Below are 10,629 nucleotides of genomic sequence, written 5' to 3' on the forward strand. Positions count from 1 at the left end.
CAGATTGTGTTACTACAGGATGAATCCCTGAGTGTTGAGTTAAAAATCTTACTTTGTCAGATTGTGTTACTACAGGATGAATCCATGGGTGTTGAGTTAAAAATCTTACTTTGTCAGATTGTGTTACTACAGGATGAATCCATGGGTGTTGAGTTAAAAATCTTGCTTTGTCGGGTTGTGTTGCTACTGGATGCATCCTTGTATCTTTCAGTTAAAAAATCTAACTTTATTAGCTTATGTTTGTAATGGGCAGCACCCTTAGAGTTAATTGTTTGAGTTTCAATTATACTGCAGATTATACCAAATTTATGTAGTTGAGGATTGCAGTGGCGAGTGGAGCTTACAAGTCACAAACTCTAGGTAACTTACAATTAAAATAAAGAAACTTGAGTCTGAGTCTTTCAGTTATTAATAAAATAGCCTTAAGGATATAGATAACTTCTTGTTTAACAATTCACATTTTTAGCAAAATTCTTTACTTTATCTCGTGTAAACCTTCTATTAATAATTAGATAATGCATTATAAGTCTTTCTTAAATCTTTCTTACTATAACTACACTGATTGAATCAGAAAATTCTACTTACAACATAGTTGGTGAGGTGTATATTTGCAGGTTGGATTCTTTCAACATCGTCTAAGAGAAACTGCTGGAATTCATGAGAACTTAGTAAGAACTCACGAGGAGACTAATTTTCTGCCTTGAACATGAGTTTTTAAACAGTTTTTTCCTTTGTGTTTGTACAAATTCCCAAGTTATATGCAGCACTACCAGCAAGTGGTTCTTACACCTTATTGGTTAATTCTTGTAACACATTGGACTGTTCCAAAACCATAACCAAAACCCTCAAGTGATTGGTTACTGTTATAGTGAGTTAGTCGGTTGCTTTCTTACTTGTGCTAGTACACCAGTGTCATGTAAGGCAGGGTTTCCCAACCTTTTTGCTCTTTCAGAGCACTTTTAACGGGAAAACATTATTTGCAGAGCAATATCATCTGTAAATTTTTAAACAAACCTTATGGATTAGAAAAAGTAAAAAAGAAATGCATAAAAACAATGACTTTATTGAATAATTTCAAATAAAAGACAAAAAAGAAATATTTTTGGCACAATTTAGTGGCTCACTTGCGGTTGCTTTGTACTGCAAATTTTTTCAATATCAGGAGTTATTGATGTTATCTGTAAACGGAGCTCATTTTCTATGTTCAATCTATTTCTAAATTTGGTTTTGGTAGCAGCATATAATGAAAAATATTTTTCACAAAGGTATGTTGTTGGGAAATTCACCAAAACTTCAATGCCTTGATTGTGATTTCTCTGTGTTCCGTATATATCTTAATCCAAAAATCAACAATTTGAAAGAAAGTTAATAATGTAGAGTCGGTGGAAATTTCTATAAGTTGCTCTTTTTCTTTCAAAGACAATTCATCTGTATTCACAGAATCAGTGAATGGATTTTGAATCCAAAGGAACTTCTTGACATGTTAAGGAAAGTATTCAACAGTGGTTGCTCTCATATCGGATAAATGTTGCACGACAGAATCTTTTACGTCTTTATCCAGGGAAATTCCATTAACAAGTAAAAATTCACAAAGATTATCAAAGCAATCATAATTTTCCCCCAAAACACACTCACTCCAAAGTTTTAGCTTACAGTGAAGTGTATTAATCCTACTCTAAGCTTTGAAATATGTTAATTTTTTCCCTGCAATGTAATGTTTATTTCACTCAGATATAGAATATATCTGAAAGGTAAGCCAATCCCTGCAACAAACATGTATCACCTAACCCTATCAAAATTTTATTAAACTACTTTTTGTTTATGTTATACCAATTAAAATAGCATAAAATTGCAGCTAATAATCCATATTTTAATAGTATACAAGTTTTAAGTTCTTAATTCTACAAGGAAATATATGAAAAAAGCCTGAAATCCCACTAGTGCAACACACGTGACACATTTTGTCTTAGCATGTTATCATCCATATTTTATCCATCACCCCTTGAAAAATAAACAGACCATAGTTTTTATAAACTTCAATTTTGTATGGTTACAGAGCTATTCAATAGAAAATCAGAACCCTCCTGCCACACTTGTCACATCCTCTTTCACAATTCGTTGATAGTTCTCTCGTACGTTTTATTATATATTACCTATAACCAATAGAAAGTCAAGATTTTAATCTGTCAAATGACGTATTGTATAATGTTGTATTCTGAACAGAATATTGTTAATTTCACTCACAGTACAAGATTCATTCCCATGAGAAAGTTAACGACTAGCTTGGAAGAATTTGTAATGGCTCTTGTCGCATTATTAGAAAGCAAGGAAAATTTTGAGAGGTAAGTGAATTTGTCTACTTTTTGCATGTTATTAGTCTATATTCTTTGGTGTATTAGTTAATTAAATAAAAATTGTTTACTGCTTTACTATAATCACTAAAAAAAAAACCAGGCTTAACTGTCCTCGCAATTGAGAGCAAGAAAAAAGAAGATTGTGTAAGTACTTTATTTCTTTATTTATTATTATAAAAGTAACATTAAAGGTACAGATCATTTTAAGTTATTTAAGACTAGATTAGGTAAAATAATAATAATATGATTAAAATGGTTTACAAGGCATGCACGTAAGCACCTCGTGGGTAATATAATTCAATAGCGTAACGTGAGTTGCACATTCCACAAGTGATTTACAACTTTTATGGCGGGAATAGCAGTTAGACACGGTTAGAAGGGCAATAAGACATTAAGATTTAATTGTAAATAGATGTATAATGTTACGAACTTAGAACTACTTAGGATAAACGAATGTAGTTGCAGGTTACAATTTGAAGTCATTCTAGAAAGAAAAGAAAGTTATTTAGGTTTATTTCGATTTTTTGTGGTTACGAGGTTGGTCGTATTGACCGATACTGTTCTGAGATAGGGTAGAGAAAATAACATAGAAACTATAAGGATTTAGTGAAAAAAAGTTTGAAATGCATTGAGGAGGTTTTAGGGATTACACAAAGGAAATTTGAGATTTTTTAGATGACTAAAAGTATTTTTAATCTTGACATGAAAATCACTTTGCAATCAGACTAGTTAAAAAAAAAACCGATATTTCACGGACAAATTTAAGTAAAAATACTTCATTAAAAAAATCTGATTTTTTGTATGCAAAAGGCTTCTAATGCTTACTATAAGTCTACAAAATTTTGTAAAGATACACTTTAAATATTAAACGTTATTAGTATGTAAGCTGTAATGAAGTTATGGTTACGAGGTCGGTCCCAGGGACCGATCCCACGTCGAAAGAGTTAATTTGTAAGAAAGCTCAAATGGATGTTGGGACAAAAAACTGTAATTAACTCGTAGAATCTAGCTAAAACTTGATTTAAGTGGTCTTGATTTTATGAAATTAATTATTTTAGTTACATCACTAATTACTTGTTTCAAATTTAAGGGCATATGCTTCATGGCAAGTGCATGCTAATGCAGAAAGCAATGGATACTTCATGCGTGCTACAGCTTCTGAAATTTTTCCTATCATAGCAGCAGCTCCATCAGTGCATATGCTTGAACATTGTTTCCATGAAATTCTATGGTCTTTCATAAAAAAATCAACCAACTTAAATATTTCTTCCCATTTTGTTTGCATCGCTAAAGGCTTGCACAGTACAATATTTTATTCAATATGAGATTCATGCCTATAACAAACAAACACTAATAAATGGCCAAGCCTATAACATCAGTGGATTCATCCATTTGGAGAGAAAAAGTTGGACTCGGCTTTACTCGGCTTATTAATTCAAAATGCTGACATGTCTTCAATACACCTAGAAACTATTATTTGAAAGAGGCACACAATTAATGTTTTGTTTGTACTTTTCATCAATCATACATTCCACAAAATCTTTGACAGAAGGCTTGATTAAATTTTCAGCTGTGGTATGGGATTCACCTTCTTTAGCTATATGGTAGCTAATGTCATATGAAGTAATAAGAGCTCATTCGTTGTCTTTAGAAATAGATGAATGAAAGTTAGTTTTTCTTTCGTCTATTTCTAAGCACCTCCTTTTAAAATATTCATGACTTCTATTTTTCATATGAGAATGATTGGTTTCTAAATGTCATTTGAGTTTTGCAGGAAAGAGACTATTCTTCAGCACCTTTCCACATTCAACACAAAGTCCACTTGGTTCTTCCTTATCACCAGTTCATGTAAAACCATAGTTTATAAAGCTATCGTCATATTTTCTTTTTAACTCTTTTTATGACACTTTTATTATGCGTTCTTGGCACTTTGTTACATGGCAATGATATCGACGAAGTCGCCATACTTTCCCACTTAGGCCTACTTCGTCAGAACTTCCAGAGTAACGCTGCCTTCACTAGACTTGTTTCATTTATCCATTTTATTGGTGAAATCAGTCAATTTTATATTTGGAGTTCTGGCACTGTTCAAGAAATAAAATAAATGAAAAGCTAGGTGAGACAAAGATTTCTCAAAATGATAATCTGCACAAATAGGTAGGTTAATCTGGCCAGAATTACGATGTCAACAGCACTGGAGATTTGTGGCTAGTGAGCAGCTCTTGTTCCATGGCTCAGGCAGTTGATAGTCTGCAAGCAGTGTTGCCAATTTAGTTTATTTAAATCTAGCAGCAATTACTTTCATAATTAATCTATACGTATTTTCATTTTAGCGAATAAAAAATTTAAAAATTAACATGTAAATATAGGAATTAGCTTAATTTTTTTCAAAATGTAGCTCCAAGGTCCAAATAAAAGTTGGCACATATGCAGAAAAAAAACGAGAAAAAAGTCACAATTGAGGGTATAAATAAGTAAAAATAAATGAGAATTTCAAATACAGCTACAATTAGAAGATGATTAGTACAAAAAAACCTTCTCACTGATTATTTACAAGCATTTGAGGCATTTCTGTGATGTTATTTTTGCAGTACATTTCATTTCTCATAATAATTAAGAAAGTTTCAATATGCGTCACGGAGCATTAAAATTTGCTTTGCGGAGATTGGGTTGGGAAACCATGGTGTAAGGAAGATATCATCAAAGTACCACTTTTGCGTGTTAACATCAACTTTTTCATAGCCTCCACAGTACTAACCAGTTGGTGTCAGTAATTAATCACTGGTGCTAGTGCATCTACTTCATTGCTAGGCAAGAGCTTAATTTTTTATAACTCATTTTGTAACTTATGATGCTCAATATCGCTACTCTCTAGTTTTCTTAACATATTTTATTCATCCTCTAACTAGCCATCTTAGGCTACTTGTACTACCTCTATTTATCGACCTCAACAACAGTGTTATTTCTTATGCCATTTCATTAGATATATACGTGTATTACACTCTCACTTTATCTCCTTGTATTTTGTTCTTACTATTTCAAGAAAAATGTCTTAAACTTGGAAATTACCACAAAGCAATTGCATGAATTCCTCAAAATCCTGGATTCATCCTTTTATCTGTCAGTGAAAAATCTTACTTTCTTAGCTTATGTTACGTCTTGATGCATCCTTGTATGTGTCAGTTAAAATTCTTAATTTGTTAACTTATGTTACTCCTGGATGCATCCACGTGTGTGTTATTTACAAATCTTACTATATTAGCTTATGTTACTCCTGGATGCATACACGTGTGTATTATTTAAAAGTCTTACTATATTAGCTTACGTTACTCCAGGATGCATACATGTGTGTATTATTTAAAAATCTTACTTTATTAGCTTATGTTACTCCTGGATTCATATATGTGTGTGTGTGTCATTGAAAAATGTTACTTTTTTAGCTTTTGTTACTACTGGATTCCTCCTTGTGTCTGTCAGTTGAAAATCTTACTTTGTTAACTTGTGTCACTACTGGATGCATACATGTGTGTGTGTTAGTTAAAAATCTTACTTTGTTAACTTATGTTACTCCTGGATGCATACACGTGTGTATTATTTAAAAGTCTTACTATATTAGCTTACGTTACTCCAGGATGCATACACGTGTGTATTATTTAAAAGTCTTACTATATTAGCTTACGTTACTCCAGGATGCATACATGTGTGTGTTAGTTAAAAATCTTACTTTGTTAACTTATGTCACTACTGGATTCCTCCTTGTGTCTGTCAGTTGAAAATGTTACTTTGTTAGCTTATGTCACTACTGGATGCATACATGTGTGTGTTAGTTAAAAATCTTACTTGTTAACTTATGTCACTACTGGATGCATACATGTGTGTGTTAGTTAAAAATCTTACTTGTTAACTTATGTCACTACTGGATGCATACATGTGTGTGTTAGTTAAAAATCTTACTTTGTTAGCTTATGTTACCACTGGATTCATCCATGTGTATGTCAGTTAAAAATCTTACTTTGTTAGCTTATCATTCTTTCAATATAATGTACAACCTCTTTCACTTAGTTTTACATTAAATTTGTAGTAATTACATCACATTTGTTTTCATAGTTTCTGTATCATTTTAAAAGTATTCTGTTTCAGGGACAAACACGTATAAAAGCATCCAGTAGTAACATAAGCTAACAAAGTAATATTCTTAAGTGGCAGACACTAAGATGCATCCAGTAGTAACAAAAGTTAACAAAGTAAGATTTTTAACTGACACACACAAGGATGCATCCAGTAGAAACATAGGCTACTAAAGTAAAATTTTTAAATGACACACACAAAGATGTAATCAGTAGTAACATAAGCTAACAAAATAAGATTTTCAACTGACATACACAAGAATGCATCCAGTAGTAACATAGGCTACTAAAGTAAAATTTTTAAATGACACACACAAAGATGTAATCAGTAGTAACATAAGCTAACAAAATAAGATTTTCAACTGACATACACAAGGATGAATCCAGTAGTAACATAGCCTACTAAAATAAAATTTTTAAATGACGCACACAAAGATGTATTCAGTAGTAACATAAGCTAACAAAATAAGATTTTCAACTGACATACACATGGATGAATCCAGTGGTAACATTTGAGTATTGTGATGTTTTTTGTTTTCCATTGTTTGTTTTTAGTAGTTTTTTTCTTCTTTGACCATTTTCAAATGTTTTCAAATGAAGACAGAACTTGTGTAATGTAATACAATCACAAATACACTTGTTTAGTGAAAAGAATATACAGCAATGCATCAGTTTCTTAAACCCTGATGAAGACTCAATACTTATGTCTGTCAAAACTGTCCCTTTATATAGTCGAAAAGGCTCGTAACCTGTTTAAGCTAAGTTTGTATTATTTACAATACAAAAATTTGTCTACAATTCAAATATAAAAACATAAGAAACTTTAGACCAGCGATGTTTGAGTTTCAAAATTACTTAATATTTGTTAATTAGTCCACAATCAAGTTCCATTATTTTATCGTGTCGTCTGTTACTTATTGGACAGAGTGAGCAGTGTTTTCACTAATACATCAATTTACTTTCAAGTTGGCTTCTATTGTTAAATAAAATCTACTAAATCTTGTATATTTCATTCATAATGAAGTAAAACTGCTGTTTCTAAAGTTATTATCATTACTTTTCTGTCTTAAAAACACAGTCCTTGCTTTATGGGCAATAGTCTTTACAAGTTGAGAAGTAAAAATACCTTGTGTCACAACTGAAGTAGATCATGGCTAGTGATTTGATCAAATTTCCAGTGTTAAACTTTTGCCATGTGTTATAAACACAAATCTGTGTTGATTAGAAGTTTGTGTTTGATATAACCAGGAAAAATATATCTGACGGGTTGGAACTGGCCAGCACCTTTTCTCAAATATCCTTTTTAAAGAACACAAAAATGTGTACTAATGAAACTGTTAATTTTTAGATAGACTTGTACATAAAGGCAACATTAAGTTTGTCCTGGGTATCTGAAGCAATGTAGTTTATATTTCTGATCCCTGTTTTGTAAAATCTGATCTTTCGGTTTGTTTACTGGGTTGTACTTGTCTCAGTTTTCTCTTTTTCTGATATAGTTCTAAAAGCAAAAAAAGAGACCATAAAGAAAACTTAACCTGTTGGAAAATAGTTATAAGGGATAAAATACTTAACCCATTGACTGCAGCTGTTCTATGTGCACGCGGAACTTTTGCGAGCCATACGTCATATATGGCACACTCGCATTCAACTGCTGGAGGCAGACCATACCCTTTATGGCACATCAGCAGTCAATAGGTTAAATATAGATAACCAGCAAGGGTTAAGCCAAGTTAGTTGTTTTTATATGTCCATGTAGCTTACCTAAAGTTTAGTTACTTGAAGCTTATACCTTCAGCCTTCTACTATTTACAGTTAGATATAGTCCATAGGGTGTGGCTAAAATTGAATCCTTGGTGTAGCTGAGAAATTTTTTTTTAGTAACTTTCTAACGTGGTAATTTGTGTAAATACATATTAGAATAGTCAGAAAAAAGTCTTTTGAAAGATAGAAGTGTAGCCATTGAGCTCAAAGTATTGTAAGTTTCTTATTGTACTTTACCCTCAGAAGTAACTGTTACTGAGTTGTTGTTGTTGACTATATAGGTAAATATGATGACTGAAATTGTTTCTTTAATAAAAGTTCTAGTTAACTATCTTAAGTCTTCCTTGGGTTGTGAACAAAACTTATAAAAGTTTCTAGGCTACAAAAATGTGCAGTTCCTGTGTAATAAAACAAAATGAAGGAACTTGCTTGGAAATCATTAGTCTAGACATGTTGAATCTATTTGTAAGACAATTACTGTGGACTTCTGGTAGGTTTGTTTTATACAGTAATGTTTCAGGAGTGTTGTTGACTGTATGTAAATTATGTATGGTGTGATGTATAACATTTGGATTGTTTTTATTGCACATTGGTTGGTGTGAAATTTCTGTGGTGCAGGGTCTTGGTTAATTAGGATATCTTCTGTTTTTACTTATTGCTCAATGAATTTATCAGTAGATATGACAATTTGTAACACATTCTGGTTTTATTACTTATTTACTAAGCATATGTAGCCCTGAGCTATGTGACCTTTCAGATCAGAAACAGGGAGTGCTGATTGCTAAAATCCAATATATAAATGTATATGCCTAATGTTAATTAAGTATATTTTTATCAAGCATATCTATATATATATATATATATATTTGTACAATTTATCTGCCCCATAATGTCCAAATTTAAGATTTTCTATCTGTAAATGTAAAAAAAAAAAAACTAGAGTTGTTGACTATGATATGAACTTGTTTTTACCTCCTTAGACTTCGGAGCAGCTTAAAAATAACTTCAAAGTGTCATTTATGATGTATATGTTTTTGCTTATGACTGATTTATCAATAGAAATAGAGTAAGAGAAAGTGTTAAGTCAACTTCTCTAATTGTACATTTAGGTTCATTGGACACTTGAGTTCATTTTGGACACGCATCCGTCTAAAGTAGTCCAAAAACACTAAATTTCATTTGTTTTTATATTTCTTGAAATTGTCTTTTAAATTTAAGATTTGCTCTAATGCAAATAGAAATAAAGAATACAGAATTGTCTTACCAATCAATTTATGTTTGAAAATTAAGTAAAAATGAGGCATTGTATGTATATGTTCTGTTTATAATAACTTGACCGAGTACATTTGTGGATGTTGTTAAATGGTTTCTTCTGTAATTTCTTGTTCACGAAGATTCAATGCCTTAATATGCTTTGATCTTTTAATAAAGTTGTTGAGTTGCATGCCACTATTTCTTAGTATACATTTATGTTTAGTCATTTCCTAACAAAACCATACAGAGTAAAAAATTTATTTAAATGCATTTTGAAATTGATTTCCTTAAATTCACCAAGCAGTTAAATCTCCAGTTATAAATATCTTATCACTTAGTACATAATACTTCAGCTATGACCAGACTGACTGTTGTAAAAGATAATAACAATTAACCCTTTAGTTCACTTTTATGTAACTTGTGCATCTTACAATCCATCCTTTGATCTGGAATGCTGATAATCAATCATTAAGCCTATGCTAAATAAGATAGAGATGTCTATATCTTTACAGTTCATGACAATTCAGATACAGAAGCTAATGCATCCATCAGTGCTTATATCTGTCCAAGCCATATTTCTGTGTGCTCATATGATAATGGGATTCTGTCTGTTTCAGTCTCCAGTCGGGTAACTTACAATCAAGGATGCAGGAAGTGGGGGTGCGAAAGGTACTTCCACACATCCAGAAGAACTGGTACCAATATTGCATAGTTCATATCAATGTTGGTAAAGTCTTGAAGTATCTTTCATAGCTTTTGGGAAAGAACTGTTTCCAAGAGATCTTCAATATCTAAAGTCAACTTGACAGAATGTGACGTATTTCTCAAGAGTTTCCAATTCATGCTTAAAGAGATTACAATTTGGTGGTTGTACTTGCCATTCCATTTGGTCTACATATGAAGTATGTTGAGCACTTAAGCACAGTGAGAGAAGGCATTATTATCCATTAGACTGAAGTTAACCAGTTATGACAACACACAGGATTGTATAAATATGATTTCTGGTAATAATTGTACTATTTCACAAGATACAGAAACTAATGCATCTCTCAGTGCTTATCTCTGCCCACTCCATAATTCCATCACCACCACATATCCTCAATGTTAATAGGATTATATCTGTTTCAATCTCC

The 10,629-nt window shown here is 31.8% G+C and overlaps 1 protein-coding gene across 1 annotated transcript in view; it reads left to right on the forward strand.

Moving 5' to 3' along the window:
* The window catches only part of LOC106467037 (mRNA-decapping enzyme 1B-like), a 32,660-nt gene extending 30,643 nt beyond the window's left edge, over nucleotides 1–2,017 (forward strand). Inside the window, exon 10 of the transcript XR_002612339.1 lies at nucleotides 33–2,017. The gene's annotated coding sequence lies outside the window, so the exon portion shown is untranslated. The remainder of the gene's footprint in view (nucleotides 1–32) is intronic.
* Nucleotides 2,018–10,629: the final 8,612 nt, after the last annotated feature.

The sequence above is a fragment of the Limulus polyphemus genome, unplaced genomic scaffold (genome assembly GCF_000517525.1).
Source record: "Limulus polyphemus unplaced genomic scaffold, Limulus_polyphemus-2.1.2 Scaffold2466, whole genome shotgun sequence".
Lineage (NCBI taxonomy): Eukaryota > Metazoa > Arthropoda > Merostomata > Xiphosura > Limulidae > Limulus > Limulus polyphemus.